Source organism: Mustela nigripes, chromosome 1 (genome assembly GCF_022355385.1).
Source record: "Mustela nigripes isolate SB6536 chromosome 1, MUSNIG.SB6536, whole genome shotgun sequence".
Lineage (NCBI taxonomy): Eukaryota > Metazoa > Chordata > Mammalia > Carnivora > Mustelidae > Mustela > Mustela nigripes.
Window position 1 is genome coordinate 33494219 of NC_081557.1, and position 22813 is coordinate 33517031.

Below are 22813 nucleotides of genomic sequence, written 5' to 3' on the forward strand. Positions count from 1 at the left end.
GCGCGTCTCCCTGCCTCTCCCCTCTGCCCCTCCCTTCTCCTTCCCCGCCCCCCCGGCGGCCGGGGGGGCGGGGGGGGGGGGGGGGGGGGGGGGGGGGGGCAAAATTGGTGTCTCTCTTGTTTCTGCATCTGCGAAGCTGTGTCTCCTTCAGACCGGTTTGCCTTGGTGATGTGTGTCACTCTGCTCTTCCCTGTCCGTGATTCTCTCAAGGCCATGGATCAGTCTACTTCCTCCTTTGCACTGGGGACCAACTTGGGAGAAAGATCCGTAATTACGGGTTTCTTAGTTTTGAAGAGAACATGCTAATCTCAGTTCCAGAAAAACAGGGCATCTCTCTAGCATGTCCTAACAGTTTTCTCTTCACTCTAGGAGGCCCAGCCACCTAGGCTCTCACCTCAAACACGCAGCTGGACCAGCTGAAGGCCAACCACAGATTATCGGTTGTTTCTCAGGGCAGGGCCTATCTATGCAATACTGCCTGTGGTTACTCACTTTTTGCAACAATGTCCTTGTTCAGTCAGGGCTGGGCGCCTGCCTATTTGTCAGATGTGACCACAACTGCTGGCAGGAGGGCAGAGCTCAGAAAATAGAAGGTAGGCTGGGAAGACAGGTAAGAACTCTCACCAGGACTCTGGAATTACCTCTAAAGGTAATCTAGGCAAAAGTTTTCAGCCCCCTAAATCAAGGCACCTACCTCCCTCTAAGCACAGCTTCCTTCTTTGAAGAACAGTAGTCTCTACTCAACCTTACAAATATGAATTAAAACAAGTACCAAATTTACTGAGCACCTCCTATGTGCCAGGCAGCAAGCTAGGTAATATCTATACTCATCTTCACGGTAATTCTTTGGAGTAGGCATAATTATCCCCATTTTGTGGAAAAGAAGCCAAGGCTTAGAGAGATTCGTGACTTTGCCAAGGTCATACAACTAGTAAGTGATTGCAGCTGATTCTTCAGGACTGCCTTCAAAGCCCATGATTTTTTTCCTGTATAGGACATTGTCCCATCTCCACCCTTCACCCTCAACTCCACAAAAGTGAAATTATGGAGGGAGCCCAGCCAGTCCTAGGCTCAGAAAGTTGCATTTTCAGTGACAGATAGTAGATGTCACTGGAAGTCCCCACCTGTTGGTTGAGCTGAGACATCAGTCTTCTCCAGCCCTCAGTCTGGTACTTATTCCATTCATGCTCCCGCTTTTCAAGCCTTTAGTCTTGGACCAGAGTTTACACCACCTGCTCTCCTGGGTCTCCAGCTTACAAATGGCTGATCTTGGGATTTCTCAGACTCCATAACTGCCTGAGTCAATTCCTTGTAATAGATCTCATTATAATTCCTATTGGTTCTGTTTTTCTGGAGAACCCTAATACAGTCCAATAGAGAAGAATTTCTGTACTCAAGTCCAGGCAGAATGTGGGACCCATGAGATGGGCTAGAAAAACACTGTTTCAGAGGGCAGACCAGACTTCTCCAAACCTAACCAAGCATTCTTCAAGGATGGCCCCTTTAAAAGGGAACATTTCACAAAGAGGTGGCTTGACCAGGGGACAGGCTGGCCTCAGAGAATGGGTGGTGCTAAGCAACCCATATAAGATTTTCCTAAAATGAGAAAAAAAAATGATTTTTCTAAAAAGGACCTGGCCAAAGGATGGTGTCCACCCAAAACACAGGGCTGAGTCACTCCTTCATTCAGTATTTGTTACTCCTCCTCAAGAAAGTTCAATGGCTTCTCACTCGAGGGCCTCAAGAATGAAATCCAGGGGCGCCTGGGTGGCTCATTTGGTGGAGCGTCTGCCTTCTTCTTGGTGTGATCCCGGGAGTCCTGGTATCGAGCCCCACACTGGGCTCCCTGTTCAGCAGGGAGCCTGCTTCTCCCTCTACCTACCCCTACTCTGCTCATGCTTTATCTCTCTCTCTCTCAAATAAATAAATAAAATCTTCTAAAAAAAAAAAATCCAAGTAATAAAATCCAAATTCCTTGGCAGTCACTCTAGGCCTTCTATGATGCAGTGCCCACATCCCCACTGAGCCACCCAGGCGCCCCAAACTAATCCTTATTGCTGCTCCTCTCTTTTTCTCACTAGCCTGTGAGCTCCTCCTGGGCAGAAACTTTCTCCCTTATCTCCATACTCCCAGCATATATGTTAATTTGTTTTACAAATATATTTTGAATTATATGCTCACTATGCAAAGGGCACTGTGCTAGGTGCTGGGGATATAACGATGAATGAGACAGATGCATAAGTCTTCAAAGACTATACCATTTAATGGGGGAGACCAACAGCCTTCTCCCCTATGGCGAAAATGTAAGATAGAATATAACACTACCTCAAAAGAGGTACAAAAAAATTGCTCTAGCATTCAGAAGAGAGAAATTTCCTTTGGGTACAGGAGTATCAGAGAAGGCTTCCTGGCAGAGGCAGCATCTGAGCTTAACCTGGAAAAAGACTTCAGTTGCTGAAAATCAGGTGTTGAGAAACAGAAAATGCAGTGTGAGCAAACGCATGGAGGCAGGAAACGCAAAATGTGTCTTGTGAATCTTAAGCTTTAAATGCTTAAGCTTTGAAAGCTATGAAATATGGGTGTTTTTGCCTTTTTATTTTTGGTGGTGGTCAGTGGGAGTCGTAAATGTTTTGGGAGAATGAGAGAGTTAGAGGGAAAGCAAGCAAGGTAGTTGCAAGGTCATGGAAAGCGGGGCAGGGTGGGGCAACACACCTTGTTTTGTAATAATACACAAGAAGCTCAGAACTCATACAGCTCCAACCTGCAACTGTACAGAACATTTGCTTCCCTGACACATCCTACACAGCCCCGCAGCCCCTCTTTTTTTCACCGTTTCCATATTTGCAAAGCTGATGGCTTTCCTGAGTTGCAGGGCCCCAGACACAGAGGGTCTCATCGGTTTCTGTCTGTGACAGGCCAGGCCCTGCTGAGGATGAGCCAAAGCAGAGGCTCCTCTCTCTGGCAAGAGAGCAGGTTCCTGCCCCTGGAAGACTGCTTCCTGTCGTCCCCCCAACCCCATCCACCTCTCACATGGTGGGAGTGGAAGCCAAAGACTCCACCCTGATTACTCCATCCTGGGTGCCTCCCCCCAGCCCCCTTCCAGGTTGCCCTCATCGTCAGGTACTAGAAGTTGCCTCTGTTTCTCTTTTTGACTTGGATAGTTGTTCCCTCCGGAGTTCATTCCTCACATGATCACCTAATAAAATTCACCTCAAAAACTCTGGATTCTTGGGGCGCCTGGGTGGCTCAGTGGGTTAAAGCCTCTGCTTTCAGCTCAGGTCATGATCCCAGGGTCCTGGGATCGAGCCCCGCATCAGTCTTTCTGCTCAGCAGGGAGCCTGCTTCCTCCTCTCTCTCTGCCTGCCTCTCTGCCTACTTGTGATCTCTGTCAAATAAGTAAATAAAATCTTTAAAAAAAAAAAAAAAAAAACCTCTGGATTCTTTTTTCTGTGGACTGAATGTTTGTGATCACCACCGCCCCCCACCCCCGCCATGTCCCCCAGTCATATGTTGAAACCTAATTCCTAATGTGATAGTATTGGGAGGTGGAGCCATTAGGAAGAGATTAGATCATGAGGGTGAAGCCTTCATGAACAGGATTAGTGCCCTTAAAAAAGAGGGGCTTCCTTGTCCTTTCTATCATGTGAAGACACCGTGAAAAGACAGCTGTCTATGAACTTGGAAGTGGGCCCTCACCAGACACCTGCTATAGCCTGGGTCTAGACTCCAGAACTGTAAAAAATAAGTTTCTGTTGTTGGGAAGTCACACAGTCCGTGGTGTTTTGTTACAGCAGCCTGAATGGACTAAAGCACCTTCCAGCCACTTCCCACCTTAGCAAAAGAAATGAGATCTGTGCCCTTTCCTATCCGTCTTACCCTGGCAGAGAGTGAGGCCTCACGCTTTCCATCACATTGACAGGTTCCAAGGAAAAGACCGTCACCAGAATATAAGGGCTTCCAAATTGAGAGGCCTCAAAATCAGTGCTAAGAGGGTGTCCTAAGCCTCTCCAAGCTAGATAATCCCCAGCATATAGAGTGTCCCTTATCTAATCACCACAGGGGAGGACTGTGGGAAGTTGTGACAGCCTTTCCCTCTGACATCTTGGGTGGCAAGGACAGTGATGGGCATGGCTTATGAAAGAAGAGTGGGCAGCCTGGTGGAGAAGTGACATTGACCTGAGGGGACAGGAGACCTGGGTTCTTGCCTGGCTTGGTCATGGACCTCTGAGTGACATTGTGGCAGTCCCATTCCTTCAGTAGCCTCAACATCCCTGTGTAAACCTAAGAGGATCTCTTCCAGTTCTAACACCCAGGTAGGATCTGAGTTCGTGAATCAAGCCTCCATGCACACCTTCATTTTTAGGATTGCTCAGAACGCAGAGGCAAAGCTGTCCTCCGTTTTGGGAAGTGATTTGGGCTGCTCCTGGGGTGGAGGCAGACATTCGAGGCGCCTGGCTGCATCCATGGCAACAAGAATCCCATGCTTAGCATTCTCTTATCCCCAATATTACTTCCAAAACTGGGTCCAAAATTCCCAAAAACTGGTTGGGTGTCGAATATGTGAATGAAAAATCTCACTGGGCTTTGGAACCAAATTACCAAATTACTGTTAACAGGAACCCATTTCTCTCTGATTCTTCAAGGAATTCTTGAAACCTTACCAAATGAGGAATTACATTTCAAGCTCTAGTGTAAAGAAGAAGTCTATAAAATTCCAAGAGGATCAAAGCAAGTATAGTTGTGAATAAAGCTCGACTACTCTATTTGTAATTTCCTTGGGGTAACGGTGTGGGGAAGGAATGGGGGTCTCCTTATTTATGTAGCCGCTGACTGGCAGAGCCCCCTCACCGAAATTTGGGCCTGTGGGCCCTGGGATTTTGTTTAAACTGCTCTTCACAGCCATTCATCTACTGTACCCCATTCATCTGCCTGTACTTTGAGCCTGTTCAAAGGGCCACCCTGGCCTGAAAAGGCTGTCCCACCTCATATTTTTTGGATACTAGAAGAGGTTCTGACCTGGGAGTCTGTTAAGAGAAGCAAAGGAGAGCTTCCTAGGTACCTCAGGAAGTATCCCAGGCTGTGGTGGGTCTGGTGCAGAGGAGGAGAAGGCTTCCCCTGCAGCTAGATAAAACTCACTGGGTCCCTCACACGTGCATAGCCTAGGGTGGCTGTCACGTTCATTGCTACTTTCACTTCAGTCAGGAGAAGAAAGCAGAGCAGGATATTTTTACCTCCATTTTACTGGTGAGACTGTGGAAACCTCAAAAAATGGAATTGCCCCAGGCCACACAGCTGGAAAACAGCCAGGCAGATGCACACTCCCAGACTAGCTTTCTTTCCCAGGGCCCACTCTGCCCCTCTGCCTTTTCCCATGGTGCTCCACGGCCTGGAAAGCGCTTAGCCAGCCCCCTGCTCCCGGGATCTCAAAGGGCAAATGTGACAGGGCTGCAGAAAGGTCCAGGCGGCTCATCTGTCCACAGGGCTGCTCCAGGACTTTATCTAATCAGCCTCCCTCCCCCTGGCACTCCATTACCTTGCACGGCGTGCCTGTGTGCAGGGCCAAACTCTGCCCTTTGTACAAACACACTTGCCATGTCAGGCCCCGTCAAAGGACATTCCAACTTAGCTCATCCTCCAGTTTTAGCCACAGAAGGGAGGAAAGCCTAAGGGAGGCCTTCCCAGCCTTGGCCATTCTTTTTTTTAAAGATTTTTAAAAAAGAGATCACAGGTAGGCAGAGAGAGAGAGAGAGAGAAAGAGAAGCAGGCTTCCTGTGGAGCAGAGAGCCCGATGCGGGGCTCGATCCCAGGACCCTGAGATCATGACCCGAGCTGAAGGCAGCAGCCCAAACCACTGAGCCACCCAGGCACCCCAGCCTTGGCCATTCTTTAGCCACTGAATCAGAATGAGACCAGCCCCTCAGGCCTGCTCCCGCGTTGCTGACACTGCGGGGCCTCTCCACTATCTCTTCAGGCCCACAAAGCAAGCACTGGCTCAGGGAAGGGAAGGGAAGGGAAGTGCTCTGGGCTCCCATAGCGTTTCAGTGTTGGTGACCAAGGTGCTGGAGCCTCCCAACGAGTCTAGTACTTTCTCACTGCACCAGACATGTGGTCTTCTCAACCAGCCTGGGCTCCAGCCTGGCACTGTGGGTGTGGCTCTCACTCCAGTCTCCGAATCCTGGTTTTTTTCCACTGTCCCGGAGCCTCTTCCAACAGCCCCTACTGAGGTTGGCAGCTTGGCAAAGAGGCCTCACTGTGCAGTGGGCCACACCCAGGCATTAATGCTACAGTATTGGCACGAGGCCACCTCAGCCTCAGCCGGCTCTCCAGGCCCCTGAGCAGCAGGTTCATGATGTCACAGGTCCTCCCCGGAGTCTCAGCTCCTTCTGCAGCAACCACATTTCTCCTCCTTCTTCATCAGCCACAGATGGGCACAGGCTGTGCCGGCATCACCATAGTAACCGGGGCCTTCAGCTTCCTGCCTTGGGCCACAATCCAGAGCCAGCACCATTGGCAGAACTCCTCCGCAGATGCCAGGAAGGCTGACTGTCGCTGCAGGCCCGTCACCCCTTAGTGTCAGCCCTGGGAACAACAGCCTAGGGAGGTAGCCAGGCTAGGCATCCCTTTAAACCCATTAGTTTTTTGAGAAAGGCCCTGAAATGGGGGCAGGCTGGGAAGCCCACTCGCTCTCCCCCAAGTGGAATTGATTCTTCAAGGCAGGTAGTGGGGCACTGGGGTTAAACCCTTTTCAGGGCAATGGGTGAAAGTTAAAAATTCCACAACATGTTGGTTGGCTTTAGACTTTGCTCTTCCTGGCAGAGGGGGCAGTGGCGGTACAGGAGAGAAAGTGCAATGGATTAGGCAATGATCCCGGGTCCTGGCCATCTCCCACCCCACAAGATGGCTCCTGGGGCAGTTGAGGCGCTGGCAGACTCCCAACCGGAGAAGGGGGTTATGGATGAGAAGTTAAAGACTGCATTTTACTGGTGAGACTGTGGAAACCTCTGTCCTGGTGAGAATGAGAGGATGGGCAGACCTGCCCCCTTGTCAGCTCTCCTGATGGAGAGGAGGGGGGGTGCTCACGGGGCACCCAGGGGCAGGGACGGCGCTGACCTCACTGCCAGGATCCCCAGGACTGGGGAGGTGTCTTCACAGAGGTTCTGTTCCCAGGGGAAAAAGAAATCGGAATGCCAAGTGGAACTGCATCTGGTTGCCATGCTTCTCTTCTCAGCTCAGAGATACGCACTTCTCTGCTTTCAATGACAGCACTCCTGGTAGGGGAGAGGAGTGGGCCTGAAATTTGGCTGTATGTATACAGCACCAGGCCAGTGTTCACAGCCTTCCCTGCTCCCTGGAGCACCCCCCCTTTACACACACACACACACACACACACACACACACACACACACACCCCGTCTTAGAGGGGAGTCCATCTTTGCATGCGTTCTTCGAGCTTTTGTGATGCAGAATCAAGAACCTCAGTTGGCCTAAGACTATATAGGATGGTAGAGGGGAGCTTTGGGTCTACGGGCTGTTAATACACATGATAAAGAAGCAGAGAAAACATCTCAAGGTAATTGTGGAGGGGAGTGTGGGGGGAGGTTTAAGAAGATATGCCCTAACTCTGCGGCTGGCTGGAGGTGGGCTGCAGAGGAAGGCGGATTCTCACTTTGTGCAACTGCAGTCCTCACTGTGAGCCGCACTCCCGCTTTGCTGAAGGACCAGCCAAGCATCTGAGCTATTTTGAAATTCCCTGTGACTACAGAAGGGGGCTTCTTAGTGTCAGGAGCTCAAACCCCGTGTGTCTAGACTTTGAGAGAATTGCCAGAATAATCACTCCCATGTTTCCCGAACATTTAATATGTCCCTAGCCCTCCTACCAAGTGCTTTAGGTGCGTTCTCTGATTTAATCCTCACGACTGCCCCGAAGAGTAGGGAACATCATCGAGTTCATTTTAGAAACAGAAACTGAAGGGCGCCTGGGTGGCTCAGTGGGTTGAGACTCTCTGCCTTTGGCTCAGGTCATGATCTCAGGATTCTGGGATCAACCCCCCGCAGCAGGCTCTCTGCTTAGCAGGGAGCCTGTTTCCTCCTCTCTCTCTGCCTGCCTCTCTGCCTACTTGTGATCTCTCTGTCAAATAAATAAATAAATAAATCTTTAAAAAAAAAAATAGAAACAGGAACTGAGTCTGAGCCAGGTGAAGGAGCTTGCCCCCAGTCCCATGGCCAGATGTGCAGCAGCTGGGCTGCAGAGGCCTGCAATCTGAGATGCGTGGGGCAGCCTCCAGCGTGGAGATCAGGAGCCCCCGCCTCTAGCAGCAGGAACAATGAAGAGGTCCACTCAGCAGCCTCCCAAGGGCATTGCCAGGCCATCCTGAAGAGGACTCTCTCCAGAGCGGCAGACTCTCACTGAGCTAATGAAGCAGAAAATGGATGAGGTTTCCATGAGGCATTGCTGCCTAGAGGTTGCTCCCTCACTGATGTGAGCAGCAGGAATGCACTGAGCTGCAAAGTGATTTTCCCTGGGGCAGCTCCTGCCAACCTGTTTGTGGGCCATTTTGCTAAGACCTGAAGGTGGAGGGGCTGGGGAACTCACAGCCCAAGGAGGAGGCCCTGTGTGTCTCTCTGTCCTGGCCATTCAGAACCCAGGCGTCTCCCTCCTGCCCCTGCCACACAGAGAGATGTTTTCTCCTCTCCAGGAGAGGGATGCACAGCAGAGCCTCCATCTACTACGTGGGGCTCCTCTAGGCTGCATCAAACTCCTTACCCTTCAGAAAGACCGTCTCAGCCTCTGCTTTGGGTGCCAGACAAGTCTTGGGTTCTAGCCCTGACTCTGCTTCTACTGCCTGTATGTTTCTGGGCAAGTCACTTCACCCCTCTGAGCCTTATGCAGTTGTGAGAGAGAAAAAAATAACAGAACCCATCTGATAGTTTTAATGCAAGAAGGACTTGGCACAAGGTACTTGCTCAATAAGCCATTTCCTTATCTCAGGAAATGAGCTGAGGAGAGGGTTGGGTTTGTGGTCTCTGTTCTGACAGTTTGTCATTTATTTTGGTTCACAGACTTATTCTTGGCCCTGCACTGAGACCTGGCCTAACCTCTTCCTCAGGTGAGGGCTGCCCCAGGACCTGCATATAATGCGTCCCTTATTCAAGTTTCTTCTGGTTGGTTTTCTTGGGGGAGGTGGTGTTTTGGCTTTTTTTTTTTTTTTTTTAAAGATAGACACCTTGGGGTGCCTGGGAGGCTCAGTTGGTTAAGTGTCTGTCTTTGGCTCAAGTCATGATCCCAGAGTCCTGGGATAGAGCCCCACATCGGGCTCCTAGCTCAGCAGGGAGTCTGCTTCTCCCTCTCCCTCTGCCTCTCCCCCTGCTCATGGTCTCTTTCTATCTCTCTGTCTCAGTAAATAAATAAAATCCTTTAAAAAATTGTTAAGAAATAAAAATAATCTTTTTTTTAAAAAGATTTTATTTATTTATTTGACAGACAGAGATCACAAGTAGGCAAAGAGACAGGCAGAGAGAGAAGGGGAAGCAGGCTCCCTGCTGAGCAGAGAGCCAGATGGGGGGGTTGATTCCAGGACCCTGAGATCATGACCTGAGCCAAAGCCAGAGGCTTAACCCACTGAGCTACCCAGGTACACCCCCCAAAATAAAAATAATGTTAAAAAAAAAAGAGGAACGCCTTATTACTTAGTATTATAATTACTTATATATCTATATAGTTATATCTCTATAGTTATATATATAGTTAGTTTTATATATATATATATATATATATATATATATATATATATAAATGAATGAGCTGGGCTGGCCAGGGAGGGGCTACCTGTTCCTAGTTTCTTATGGTGCCTCTAGTCCAGGGTATAAAATACATGGGTGTTCCTCGCCACCCTAAGCTGGCCATGCTGCCTGGCCATTGCCAAACTCGGGCCAGATTCTGCCTCTTGCATGGATTCAGAAAGGCAGCCTCTGCCTGAGAGGCCGGCTTTCCTCAGTTTTTTTCTCATCGGTTAAAAATACAAACAGCCATGCAATGTCCAGACAGCCACTAAGGGCGGCCCACATCTCCAGGAGACAGGTTCTGCTCAGTGTCTTTCCCCAAATATGGCTCTTTGCTTTGGCCTCATACTACTCTGGGTTTGACTCCTAGCTCTGCCACTTACCGTGAGAACATGGGCAAGTTATTTGACCTCATGGAGCTTCTGTAGAATGGAGATAAGACCATTTTCACAGATTGTTGTGAGGTTTAAATGCAAAGCTCTGGGCATAATAAATGGTGCTCAAGGGATGCCTAGATGGCACAGTTGGTTAAGTGTCTGCCTTGGGCTCAGGTCATGGTCCTGGGGTCCTGGGATCAAGTCCCTCATCGGGCTCCCTGCTCAGCGGGAAGCCCGCTTCTCCCTCTGTTTGTGTGCTCTCGCTCTCTTTCTCGGACAAATAAATAAATAAAATCTTTAAAGATAAATAAATAAATAAATAAATAAATAAATAAGGGGTGCCTGGGTGGCTCAGTTGGTTGGTTAAGTGACTGCCTTCGGCTCAGGACATGATCCTGGAGTCTCATGATCAAGTCCCGCATGGGGTTCCCAGCTCAGCAGGGAGTCTGCTTCTCCCTCTGAGTCTCCCCCTTCTTGTGTTCTCTCTCTCTCAAATAAATAAAATATTTAAAAAAAACCTAATGAAACAAAATAAATAAAATAAAATACGATAAAATAAATGATGCTCAAGAAATATTAGTTCCCTTTTCTCTTCCTTTGGGGAGATCTGGAATGTTGCACTCTGGGACACTTTCTGGGAAGCTCTCAAGAGCTCCATCTAATAAGGGGGACAACCCGCAGGAGCCAGGAAAGATCTCTGATACAACATGCTTCCCAACTGGCACTGTCTTGTTGGGCTGGAGATATGCCAGGGGCAGTTCTAAGACAGGCACCGAGCCAGTTGCCTTCCCTGGGGCTAAGAACTAAACACACCAGAAAACTGTCAATTACAATTCCTCCCATATGCTCACCTGGAAGCTCAGGGCAGCAGGAGCAAAGGTGCAAAGGAAGGGAGGTTCCTGGCAGCAGAAATACAGCCCTAAGATGGAGGCAGTTTCTAGAAGGTCTACTTTGCTATTCTGGCTCTGACCCCCTGCTGATAGCCTCTGGCCATTCAGAATCAGCTAACTCAAACCAGGGCAGAAGCATTTCTAACACTCATTCCACAGAAACAAATTGGTTTTGGTTTGGCCCCTCCCTGGCCAGCCCAGCCCAGCTCATATATATATATATAAAACGAACTATATATATAACTACAGAGATATAACTATGTAGATATATAACTAACTATAGTACTAAGTAATAAGGCGTTCCTCTTTTATTTTAAGATTATTTTTGGTTCCTGTAAGGGCAGTCCTTAGTTTCTACTCCAGTTTGTGGACCAGCAGTAGGAGAAGAGCATACATCCAGGGCTATTTTGGAAAGCGATGTGCATAAGTCTCCTTTCTGGATCATGCAGCACTAGCTTGTTGCAACTCAGGATTAGTGTTTACCAAATTTTAGTCATCTTCACGATGCTTACCATGCCTGAATAGCACCTATACTAAAATTTATTCAACAATTTCCCCCTTCCATCCTCCCTCCCTCTTTTCTTTTCTTTTTCTTTCAAGTAGGCTCCGTGCCCCAAGCTGGGCTCAAACTCAGGACCCTGAGATCAAGACCTGTGCTGAGGGGTCCCTGGGTGGCTCAGTGGGTTAAAGCCTTTGCCTTCAGCTCAGGTCATGGTCCCAGGGTCCTGGGATTGAGCCCCACATCGGGCTCTCTGCTCAGCAGGGAGCCTGCTTCCTCCTCTCTCTCTCTCTGCCTACTTGTGATCACTATCTGTCAAATAAATAAATAAAAATCTTAAGAAAAAGAAAAAAAGACCTGTGCTGAGATCAAGAGTCACATGCTTAACTGACTGAGCCACCCAGGTCCCCCTGAACACTTTCCTTTAAATCAATTCACTGTTTTTTAATTCATTCTTAGCAAAATATGGGCCTGATATACTAGTTATATACACACACAGAGTAAAATACACAGCTATTACAATTGTGAAGTGCTCTTTCATCTGATACTTAATCAAGCCCTTGGAGGTATGCTAACCATGACTTAGAAAACACTGGGCTAGTGAAGAACTTAGTAAGAGAATACTTAGGAACATGTTAAGAACTTTGACCTAGGGGTGCCTGGGTGGCTCAGTTATTGGACGTCTGCCTTAGGCTCAGGTCATGATCCCAGGGTCCTGGGATCAGGCCCCGCATTGGGCTCCCTGCTCCATGGGGAGCCTGCTTCTCCCTCTTGCATTCCCCCCTGCTTATGTTCCCTTTCTCGCTGTGTCTCTCTCTGTCAAATAAATAAAATCTTAAAAAAAAAAAAGAAGAAGAACTTTGGCCTACTGTATCACAAGGAACTGAGGCCAGCTAATAGCTGTGTGGGTAATACTGATTTAGAGCAATCACCTTATGGGGCCTCTAGTCATGAACTGATGACCATTCACCTAGACCTACTAAATAAAGTAAAACATCTCCGAAATTCATCACTAGTGAATCTTTGGTTAAACATGGTGGATTGAATTCATATGTTTATCTTAGCTAAACTGTACTGATGGGAAAAGAACACACAAAGGTATAATCACACGAAGATGGAAGAGATTGGGAAAGGAGACCACCACAGGTGATGTTTGCTGACATGGTTTTACAAAGTTGAAACCAGCATGACTCATGCCAGAATGAAAGCCAAGCCTCCCCAGGACATGGTAAAGAGGTAGAAGCTGATTTCCCCTGCAACTAGGAATTGGAGGTAGCAGCTCCTGTGGAAGGTAGAAGTAAAGTGTGGGGCTGGAACAAGGGATACAAGGGACTGTTGGGACTCCTACATGCCTATCGCCACCCTGTGAAACGGAAGAACTCTTTCCCGGGTCTACCCTCACTGAAAATGGGAGGTTTAGTCTTTGGGAAGATGAATCAGGACCCAGGCACAGTGAGAGGTATGGTGAGTGGCCCTAAATACAGGAACAGAAAAGAATGTCTATATGCTGAACAGAATTCCTGAGGCAATTCCCAGAAAGCATCTAGGCTAAAACATTCCCAGGTAGATACATGGAGGCACCTTCCCCAGAGAGACTAAAGGGCCCCAGAGAGAAGTCCCCCAATACCGACATTTGAAGAGTCATGGGTGGATAGCAGGCTTCCCTCTGCAGTGACCCCCAGGAAGCCCTCTACCTGACAGGCTTGCCTCTGCACATTGAGCTTTGAAGCTGCTTTCAAGTATCTCACTCAAATACAAGAGCTAGCTGAGAGGTTTTATAGTTTTTTCACTGTTTGGAGAAGTAGCCACAGCAGTGTCAGAAGATCAACCAAGCTGCAGACTCTGATGAGGTTTTCCCAGGAAAGACAAAAATGTTGGTCAATGCTAAGCGAAGTCAGTCAGAGAAAGACAAATACCATATGATTTCACTCACATATGGAATTAAAAAAAAAAAAAAAACCAAGCAAAGGGGAAAAAGAAAGAGGAAAACCAAGAGCAAACTCTTAACTATAGAGAGCAAACTGATGGTCACCAGAGGGGAAGAGGGTGTGGGGGGGATGGGGAGATGGGGGAAATAGATGATGGGGATTAAGGAGCGTACTTGTGGTGAGCACAGGGTGACAGAACTGTTGCATCACTATACTGGACATCTGAAACTAATCTAGCGCTGTATGCCAACTAATTAAAAACTTAAAAAAAAAAAAAAAAAAAAAAAGAAAACACAGGTTGGATCTAGCCCCCTGCCTGGCTGCAATGTTGGTCTTCTGTTTGCCCTGCCGAGTCATTCTCCTCTTCCCCAACCCTGCTCTGGGCCCTGGGAACAGACCTGAATGAACCACACAGCAGCAGTACCCCATGCCCTCTGCCTCTGCCTTCCCTGGAGGAGACTGGGAGAAAGGGAGAGGCAGACCTTCTCCCCATGGGACCATGGGTGGGCTGTGTCGCTCTACTCCTGTCTTCTCTTCTGGGAACCACTCCTTTCCATCACTGCATCAGGCCTAGGCCTGGTAGGTTGGGGTACTACCCTATTCCTACAGTTTCTCCATACTCTGCCCACACCTTTGTAAACAGTCCCTTCATTAACCTTCGCAAATTCCCCAATTTGAGGGTGCCCTTTGTTTCCTGCCAGGACCATGACTGTGGCATGGAACGATATTTACATAATCAAAATGATTATTAATTAATTAATTAATTGATTATTATAACAATAATTATAATAATTAATTTTTAATTAATTATTGATTATTAATTATTATAATGACTATTGATTATCAAAAAGCTGTGAAATAGGGGGAGCCTGGGTGGCTCAGTCAGTTAGGTGTCTGCCTTCGGCTCCGGTCATGATCTGAGAGTCCTGGGATCCAGCCCCACAATGGGCTCCCTGCTCAGCCCGGGAGTCTGCTTCTCCCTTTTTCCCTCTCCCCCTTGCTCTCTCTCACCCACTCTCTCTTTCAAATAAATACATAAAATCTTAAAAAAAAAGAGGCTGTGAAATAATTATATTGGGGTGGAGAGAGGGAAATGGGAATAATGATACAAGAACACTAAATCCTCCACTACCAAAATAGAAAGTCAGCAGATAATAACAAAATTGATACATTAAGAAAAAATTGTATGTAAGTGAAAGGAGTTGAAAGTGATTGATTCTGTGAAGAGGGAATACAGAGCAGGGAGCAGTGGGTTGGTAGACATGTTTTGGTATGTGCCTTGTAGTGCTTCTTTTTTTAAAAGATTTTATTTATTTATTTGACACACAGAGATCACAAGCAGGCAGAGAGGCAGGCAGAGAGAGAGGGGGAAGCAGGCTCCCTACTGAGCAGACCCTGGGATCATGACCTGAGCCGAAGGCAGAGGCTTTAACCCACTGAGCCATCCAGGCACCCCTACTTCTGACTTTTTAAATTCACAAGTAGGTTGGGGCCCCTGGCTGGCTCAATTGGAAGAGTACATGACTCTTGATCTCAGGATTGTGAGTTTTTTTGTTTTTTGTTTTTTTTAAGATTTTATTTATTTATTTGTCAGCGAGAGAGAGGGAGAGAGAGCGAGCGAGCACAGGCAGACAGAGTGGCAGGCAGAGGCAGAGGGAGAGGCAGGCTCCCCGCCGAGCAAGGAGCCCGATGTGGGACTCTTCCCAGGATGCTGGGATCATGACCTGAGCCGAAGGCAGCTGCTTAACCAACTGAGCCACCCAGGCGTCCCAGGATTGTGAGTTTGAGCCCCACATGGGGTATAGAGATTAAATTACAAAAAAAACCCACAAACTTAAAAAAATAAAATTATGAACAGGTATATATATCTTTGCTAGAGAACACAATTTTAAGATTTTATTTATTTTATTTATTTGACAGAGAGAGATCACAAGCAGGCAAAGAGAGAAGAGGAAGCAGGCTCCCTGCTGAGCAGAGAGCCCGATGCAGGGCTTGATCCCAGGACTCTGAGCTCGATTCCAGGACTCTGAGATCATGACCTGAGCCGAAGGCAGCAGCTTAACCCACTGAGCCACCCAAGTGCCTCTAGAGAACACAATTTTTAAAAGGTCCAATGTCTGGAGAAAACAGGACAGTGAAGGTCCTTTTATTCTTTTGAGGACCTAGTATATAATGGATGCTTAGTGGCATCCATTATATGCAACAGAAGAGTTTAAGCCTGTGTGGCTCTCCCTACCAGCTTTATTATTTATTATTATTATTATTTTTAAAGATTTTATTTATTTGACACAGAGAGAAAGACAGTGAGAGAGGGACTATAAGCAGGGGGAGTGGGAGAGGGAGAAGCAGGTTTCCTGCTGAGCAGGGAGCCCAACGTGGGGCTCGATCCCAGAACCCTGAGATCATGTCCTGAGCCGAAGGCAGACGCTTAACAACTGAGCCACCCAGGCACCCCTCCCTTTAAAAAAAAAGTTTATTTAATTATTTGAGAGAGAGAAAAAGCACACAAGCAGGAGGAGCAGCAGGCAGAGAGTGAAAAGCAGGCTCTCCGCTGAGCAGGGAGCCCAATGTGGACCTAATGCAGGACTTGATGCAGGACTCGATCCCAGGACCCTGGGATCATGACCCAAGCTGAAGGCAGACACTTAGCACAGTGAGCCACCCAGGCGCCCCTCCCTGGCAGCTTCAGCTCCAAGAATCTGTCCCCTTCATTGCACATCAGGAGAATGAAGCAGTCTGTCGGCTTCAGAGCCATCTGTGCTTGTCAGTGTGTGGCCTGACAGAAATAAAATAGCTCTCCCTTGCTCCATTATTTATAGCAGGGTGGAGAGAAAGTTCCAGCCTGCCTGAGCAGGGTGGGGAGACAGGGCCCAATCGTTTGCAGCTGCACAGATCTTACATTCAAGAGCAGCTCTCTGCTCCCAAGTTCGGAGTCAGGGGCTTTAGGAGAGTTGTTTGACCTTCTCAAGCCTCGCTTTATTCTTAAGTGAGCCTGATGAGGGCACGGTCGATTTCACCCATCATCTAGGACAGTGCCTTTTCACAACTGGAGACTTTATAAGGTGGGCACTGCGGACTGACCCATAGTAGGGGCTTGGTAAATCACTGCTGAAAGAATCCTGAGCATTAAATAAGAATATACTTATGCATGGCATATATCTGGCAAATAGACCTAACAGATATCAATATCTTTCTTTCATTCTCTGCCTCAGATGCCTATCAATGTTGATATTATATACTCGCCGGAGTTAATAAGATTTGAGCTGAAAATGATGATGATGATGAAGATGATGATAATAAATGACAGGCAGAGCATTTATTGCTTAATTTGTGCCAAGCAGTATTCTAAGCACTTACATTTATTAGCTCATTTAACTACAATAAATCTACAAGTACTATTAGTATGCCCATTTTACAGATGAGAAAACAGGCATGAAGACACTAAGTACTCACACCACTAGTAAGTGGCAGGGCTGAAATTTGAACCCAGGCAGCTAAACTGTAGAGCTTGACTGCTTAATCACATTAGGTTTTTTACCAGTCTATTCATGTAACACAGAAAATGGATCACTATCATGTTTTTAAAGAAATTCCTTCTTGCGGGGTCCCTGGGTGGCTCAGTCGGTTAAGCATCTGCCTTTGGCTCAGATCGTGATCCCGGAGTCCTGGAATGGAGGCCCGCATGAGGCTCCCTGCTCAGTGGGCCGTCTGCTTCTCCCTCTGCCCCTCACCCCATTCATGCTCTCTCTCTTGCTCACTCTCTCAATTATATAAATCTTTAAAGGAAATTAAAAAAGAAATTCCTTCTTGCCTAAGCTACAATTGTAGATATCAAATCACCATACTGAGGTCTGTGGACATGTTCACTGAAGCCTGTTCATGACCTTGTTTTGAAAAGAAACCCTTTGCACCTATTGAATTAAGTTTCAGGGTTGCTCTCCAGGCAACTTTTTCCTTTCCCTCAAGTTTGGGCCCAACCTCTATCTTTTTATTTTCATTTTATGATTGTTAGTATGTATTGTTAAGGAGTCCACTTATATCACTGTCACGAAGCCCAGGCTGGGTCCTAGTGGGTCCTAGAGGCAGATACCCTGCTCTGGGCTTTCTGGTTATACCACTGTCTGCTCTCCATCTCAGCTGAAAACCCAGGCTCAGGGGCACCTGGGTGGCTCAGCTGTTAAGCATCTGCTTTCGGCTCAGGTCACGATCCGAGGGTCCTGGGATCGAGCCCTGCACTGGGCTCTCTGCTCAGCAGGAAGCCTGCTTTTCCCTCTCACACTTCCCCCCCTTGTGTTCCCTCTCTGTCAAATAAATAAAACCTAAAAAAAAAAGAAAAAAGAAAAAGAAGAGAAAACCCAGGCTCATGAGGCCTCAAATTCTGACTCCCTACTCCTGGAAGATGCCAAAATCAACTATGTAGGAGGCTTTTTCAGTGGAGAAGACGACTTTGTCTTCCTAGCAGACAAACCCTTTACTTTAAGAGGCAAATGGCAATCCCAAACCACGGACAGGTTGGGACGCGCCCATGCCTCAATCCCACTACTATTTTAAAGAAAGTCTCAGCAAGTAGTTAAAAGATAATAGTATCGGGGTGCCTGGGTGGCTCAGTGGGTTAAAGCCTCTGTCTTTAGCTCAGGTCATGATCTCAGGGTCCTGGGATTGAGCCCCACATCGGGCTCTCTGCTTAGCAGGGAGCCCGCTTCCCCCTCTCTCTCTGCCTGCCTCTCTGCCTACTTGTGTTCTCTGCAAAAAAATAAAATCTTAAAAAAAAAAAATAATAGTATGTGTTAGCATGTGCTTTCCTAACACTCATAAATGCAAATCTTTTTTCCTCTAAATATCAAGCAGTATGAAGTGCAACATTAATTTGGAATGCATTTTGGATTCTAGTTTATAGTATCCTTTGGTTTGCAGCTGTTCTTTGACTTGTATTTACATGTTACACCTCAGGCAAGAACACAGAACTCTCTTTGTTTCCCAACGAAAAGAGTTTATTTTATAAATACTGTGACTGAGGTGTGAAATAAGTCATAAGCAATTTATACATAAAAAAGTTCCTGGGGCACCTGGGTGGCTCAGTGGGTTAAGCCTCTGCCTTTGGCTCAGGTCATGATCCCAGGGTCCTGGGATCGAGCCCCGCAACAGGCTCTCTGCTCAGCAGGGAGCCTGCTTCTCCTTCTCTGCCTGCCTCTCTGCCTACTTCTGCCTACTTGTGATTTCCCTCTCTGTCAAATAAATTAATTAATAATCTTAAAAAAAAAAAAAAGTTCCTAATTTGGAGAATGCAGGGTACCACACAAAATGACTTTGGAAGGTGAGCCATGAAACTAAGACTCAGGCAGTACTTTGGGGGATTAAAGTACAGAAGAAAGCACTTTTACTGTTCTTTGGGGAAATTTTCTTCCTTTTAGGTTTTCAACAATGAAGTCAAGCCACTGTGGGGCTCAGTGAAAATTGGTATCAGCTTTTTTTTTTTTTTTTTTTTTAAAGATTTTATTTATTTGACAGACAGAGGTCACAAGTAGGCAGAGAGGCAGACAGAGAGAGAGGAGGAAGCAGGCTCCCCGCTGAGCAGAGAGCCTGGTGCGGGACTCGATCCCAGGATCCTAAGATCATGACCTGAGCTGAAGGCAGAGACTTTAACCCACTGAGCTACCCAGGCGCCCCAAAAACCAGTATCAACTTTAAGCACAGCAAATACTCACACAGCTCTCACATGTGCTAGACTCTGCTCCAAGTGCCTTAAAGGCTTTATCACAGTGTTATGATATTCTATCACAACCACCTTATCAATAAAGTACTATTAAAATGCCTATTTTATAGATGAAAAAAATGGAGGCACAGATTAAATTGTCTAAGGTCACATAGCTAGTGAGCTATGGAGTTGCAATTAGAATCCAAACAGCACTGCTAGAACATGTCTCTACTGCTCACGAGGATGCAACCACTCCCAACTGGGCACACTGTTTTTCTCTACTCCTTATATCTGTGGATGCAAATGTTCTTGGTGATAGGATCTGATTGTACATGTAAGGCCAAGCAATTTTTGTATTCAGGCCAGGAACAGCCTGTTCTTATGGATAACCAGGTGCCAGAACAGTACACTACTGGATAGGACCAAAATTTACAAAAATTTGGCTTGCAGAAGTAGGACCCTAAATGGATTCTCTAAACAGACCCATTATCAAGGTTTATCTTAAAGATCATGAATGTATGCACAGACATCTCTTGCCAGAAAAATCTCAGGTTGTAAACTAGAAAAATAATGTTTTTTTAGATTTATTTATTTGAGAGAGAGTACACACATGCACACGAGAGGGGAAGGGGCAGAAGAAGGAGAGATAGACTCTCAAGCAGATTCTGCATTGAGTATGGAGCTCGAATGGGGCTTGATCTCACAACCCTGAGATCATGACCTGAGCTGAAATCACAAGTCAGATGCTTAACCAACTGAGCCACCCAGGTGCCCCAGAAAAAAAAGTTAATTTTGAGTGGAGAGAAAAATATCCATGAGAAAATGCACTGAGGGGTGCCTGGGTGGCTCAGTTGGTTAAGTGTGACTTTAGCTCAGGTCATGATCTCAGGGTTCTGGGATCAAGCCCTGTATCAGGCTCCCTGCTCAGTGTGGAGTCTTTCTTGTTCCTCTGTCTCTCCCCACCCTGACCCTGCCCATGCTCTCTATTAAAAAAATAAAATCTGAAAATTAAGAAAGAGGGGTGCTGGGTGGTTCAGTCGGTTAAGTGTCTGCCTTCAGCTGAGGTCAGGATCCCAAGGTCTTGGGATCAAGCCCCACATCGGATTCCCTGATCATTGGGAAGTCTGCTTTTTCCTCTCCCCATGCTCATGCTGCCAAATAAATAAATACAATCTGCAAAGAAAAAAAAAAAGAAAAGAAAATGCACAGAAGATTATCTTAGCACAGGGGCGCCTGGGTGGCTCAGTGGGTTAAGCCGCTGCCTTCGGCTCAGGTCATGATCTCAGGGTCCTGGGATCGAGTACCGCATCGGGCTCTCTTCTCAGCAGGGATCCTGCTTCCCTCTCTCTCTCTCTCTCTGCCTGCCTCTCTGCCTACTTGTGATCTCTCTCTGTCAAATAAATAAATAAAATCTTAAAAAAATATTGTACTTTCATAATAATTTTTAAAATGACACCAATGGTAATGATCGTGTAAGTCATTCATTTTCACAGATCTGTTCATTACAGTTAGCTACTAGAATGAGAAAAATAAATCTGAGTAATAAAGAACTTTGAGCTCTAACACCTAGTGAACTTGAACTTGACACCTGATGGGAGGGCAAGTCCAGTGAGGTAAATGTGGACATTTTTGTAATTATAACTAGTGTATAACCAAGTGTTATTTTTTAATCTGACCAAATTTTGTTTTTTGAAGTGTTCAGTGTGTTTACATTTAATATAATTGTTAACAGGTTGGGTTTAAGTACCATTATGTTATTTATTTCTGACTACAGAAAAGTATAATTTAAATTTAAGCCAGAATTTATCTTAGACTTCAGTCTATTTCTAATATCAGCCATCACAATACACAGACCAAGCTGCTAGGCGGCCAGAGAGAGTCTGTTTCTCAGGTTGTATTCTCAGTGCATTGTTGGAATGGGGTGGGGGAACAGTGAGAGGAATTGGAATGAGTCTCTACCTCAACAGGTCCAAATCTACATTTGTCGTATGTATTAGGAACTCTATAAAAGATGATGGAAACTGGATTCTGTGGTTCCAAAGCTGGAATTCTAAAGTCCTTTCAGTGACTTGAATACCCTCAAGCAAGAACACAGACTGCAAACTGAGGGCTGACCACCCCTGAACCCGGTTCTAGACAATGCTCTAACTCTGGACAGTTTAAGCACTGAAAATAACTGAGATTCCCCTGGCCTCAGGAACTGGGAGAACAGCTGAGTCTTCAAGAAGCTAAACTGGGAAAGGGCAGAGGTAACACACTGAGGAATCCCGTGCAAGTCCTGAAACTGGAGACAGCAAATCTAAGTTTAAAAACAGGCAGCTTTCCATCCCAGGGCCACTGTTGGCTCCAGATGGTATATATATCAACTGGACATCAATTTTTGCATTAAACTGCACCCCCCGGAAGAGTAGGTTACCTATCTATTTCTAGGTACAGGTGTAAAAGAATTCTTTAGTTTTCCAGACTGAAGTGGGCATCACAACACAACTATTCATTTTGTAGTGTAAGTCCAAAGCAGACTAGCACTACGGACTTTCTTCTTTCCAGGGGAAACTCATTCTCCTAAGGCAGGATGCACTTCCATTATATTCTGCAGCCCACTGGGCTAATGGGACCCATTAGGCAGACTAACTCTATACTGTGATTTGATATAAAAGCAATACAGGGGGCACCTGGGTGGCTCAGTGGGTTGAGCTATTGCCTTTGGCTCGGGTCATGATCTCAGGGTCCTGGGATCGAGCCCCGAGTTGGGCTCTCCGCTCAGTGGGGAGCCTGCTTTCCCATGCCCCTCTCTGCCTGCCTCTCTGCCTACTTGTGAGCTCTCTAAAAGAAAGCAATACAGAATAGAATTAGAGGTAGTAATAAAAGGGCAGTCAAAAGAAAAACTAGCCAAAGGAGGCACGAGTTGGGGAATAAAAGCTTCCAACTACACAAGGATCTTATTCCTAAGGGACTGCACAGCTTAGAAGTTCGGGGTAAATCCTAGCTCTGGTACTTACTGGGTCTGTGAATCCGGGTAAATCACTTAACATCTAAACCATTTCTTGGGTTCCTGGGTGGCTCAGTCATTAAGCGTCTGCCTTCAGCTCAGGTCATGTTCCCAGGGTCCTGGGATGCAGCCCCGCATATCAGGCTCTCTGCTCTGTGGGAAGCTGCTTCTTCCTCTCCCTCTCCCCCTGCTTGTGTTCCCTCTCTCACTGTCTCTCTCTCCCTGTCAAATAAAGTCCTTAGGGGGAAAAAATTCTAATTTGTAAAATAATGTTTAACCTACCCATTTCACTGTTATTGTGAGAATGAAGTTGACATACAGCCAGAAAAGCGCTATCATTTTCCACAGTGGAAAGGTAGGAAAAGTAATAGGTCTAAATGGCAGCCAACGTTCACTTTAAAAAGACACCAAGGATCAAATACTTTAAACACAAGCTAGACATGAAATTGAGAGCTATTTCCGGTGAAATCACCCTTAAATCCTTCATTTCCTATGAGAGTTGGTCACATACCTTAAGAATGTCTTTACTCATCCCCTCCTAATTTCTAGAACTCCACTTTAATTTGGACCTAGTTTCCAGTCTGATCCAAAAGCCTTTTAGGGGTTTGGCCTTCCTAACTGTCAGACTTTTAATCTACAACCAACCATCCCATCC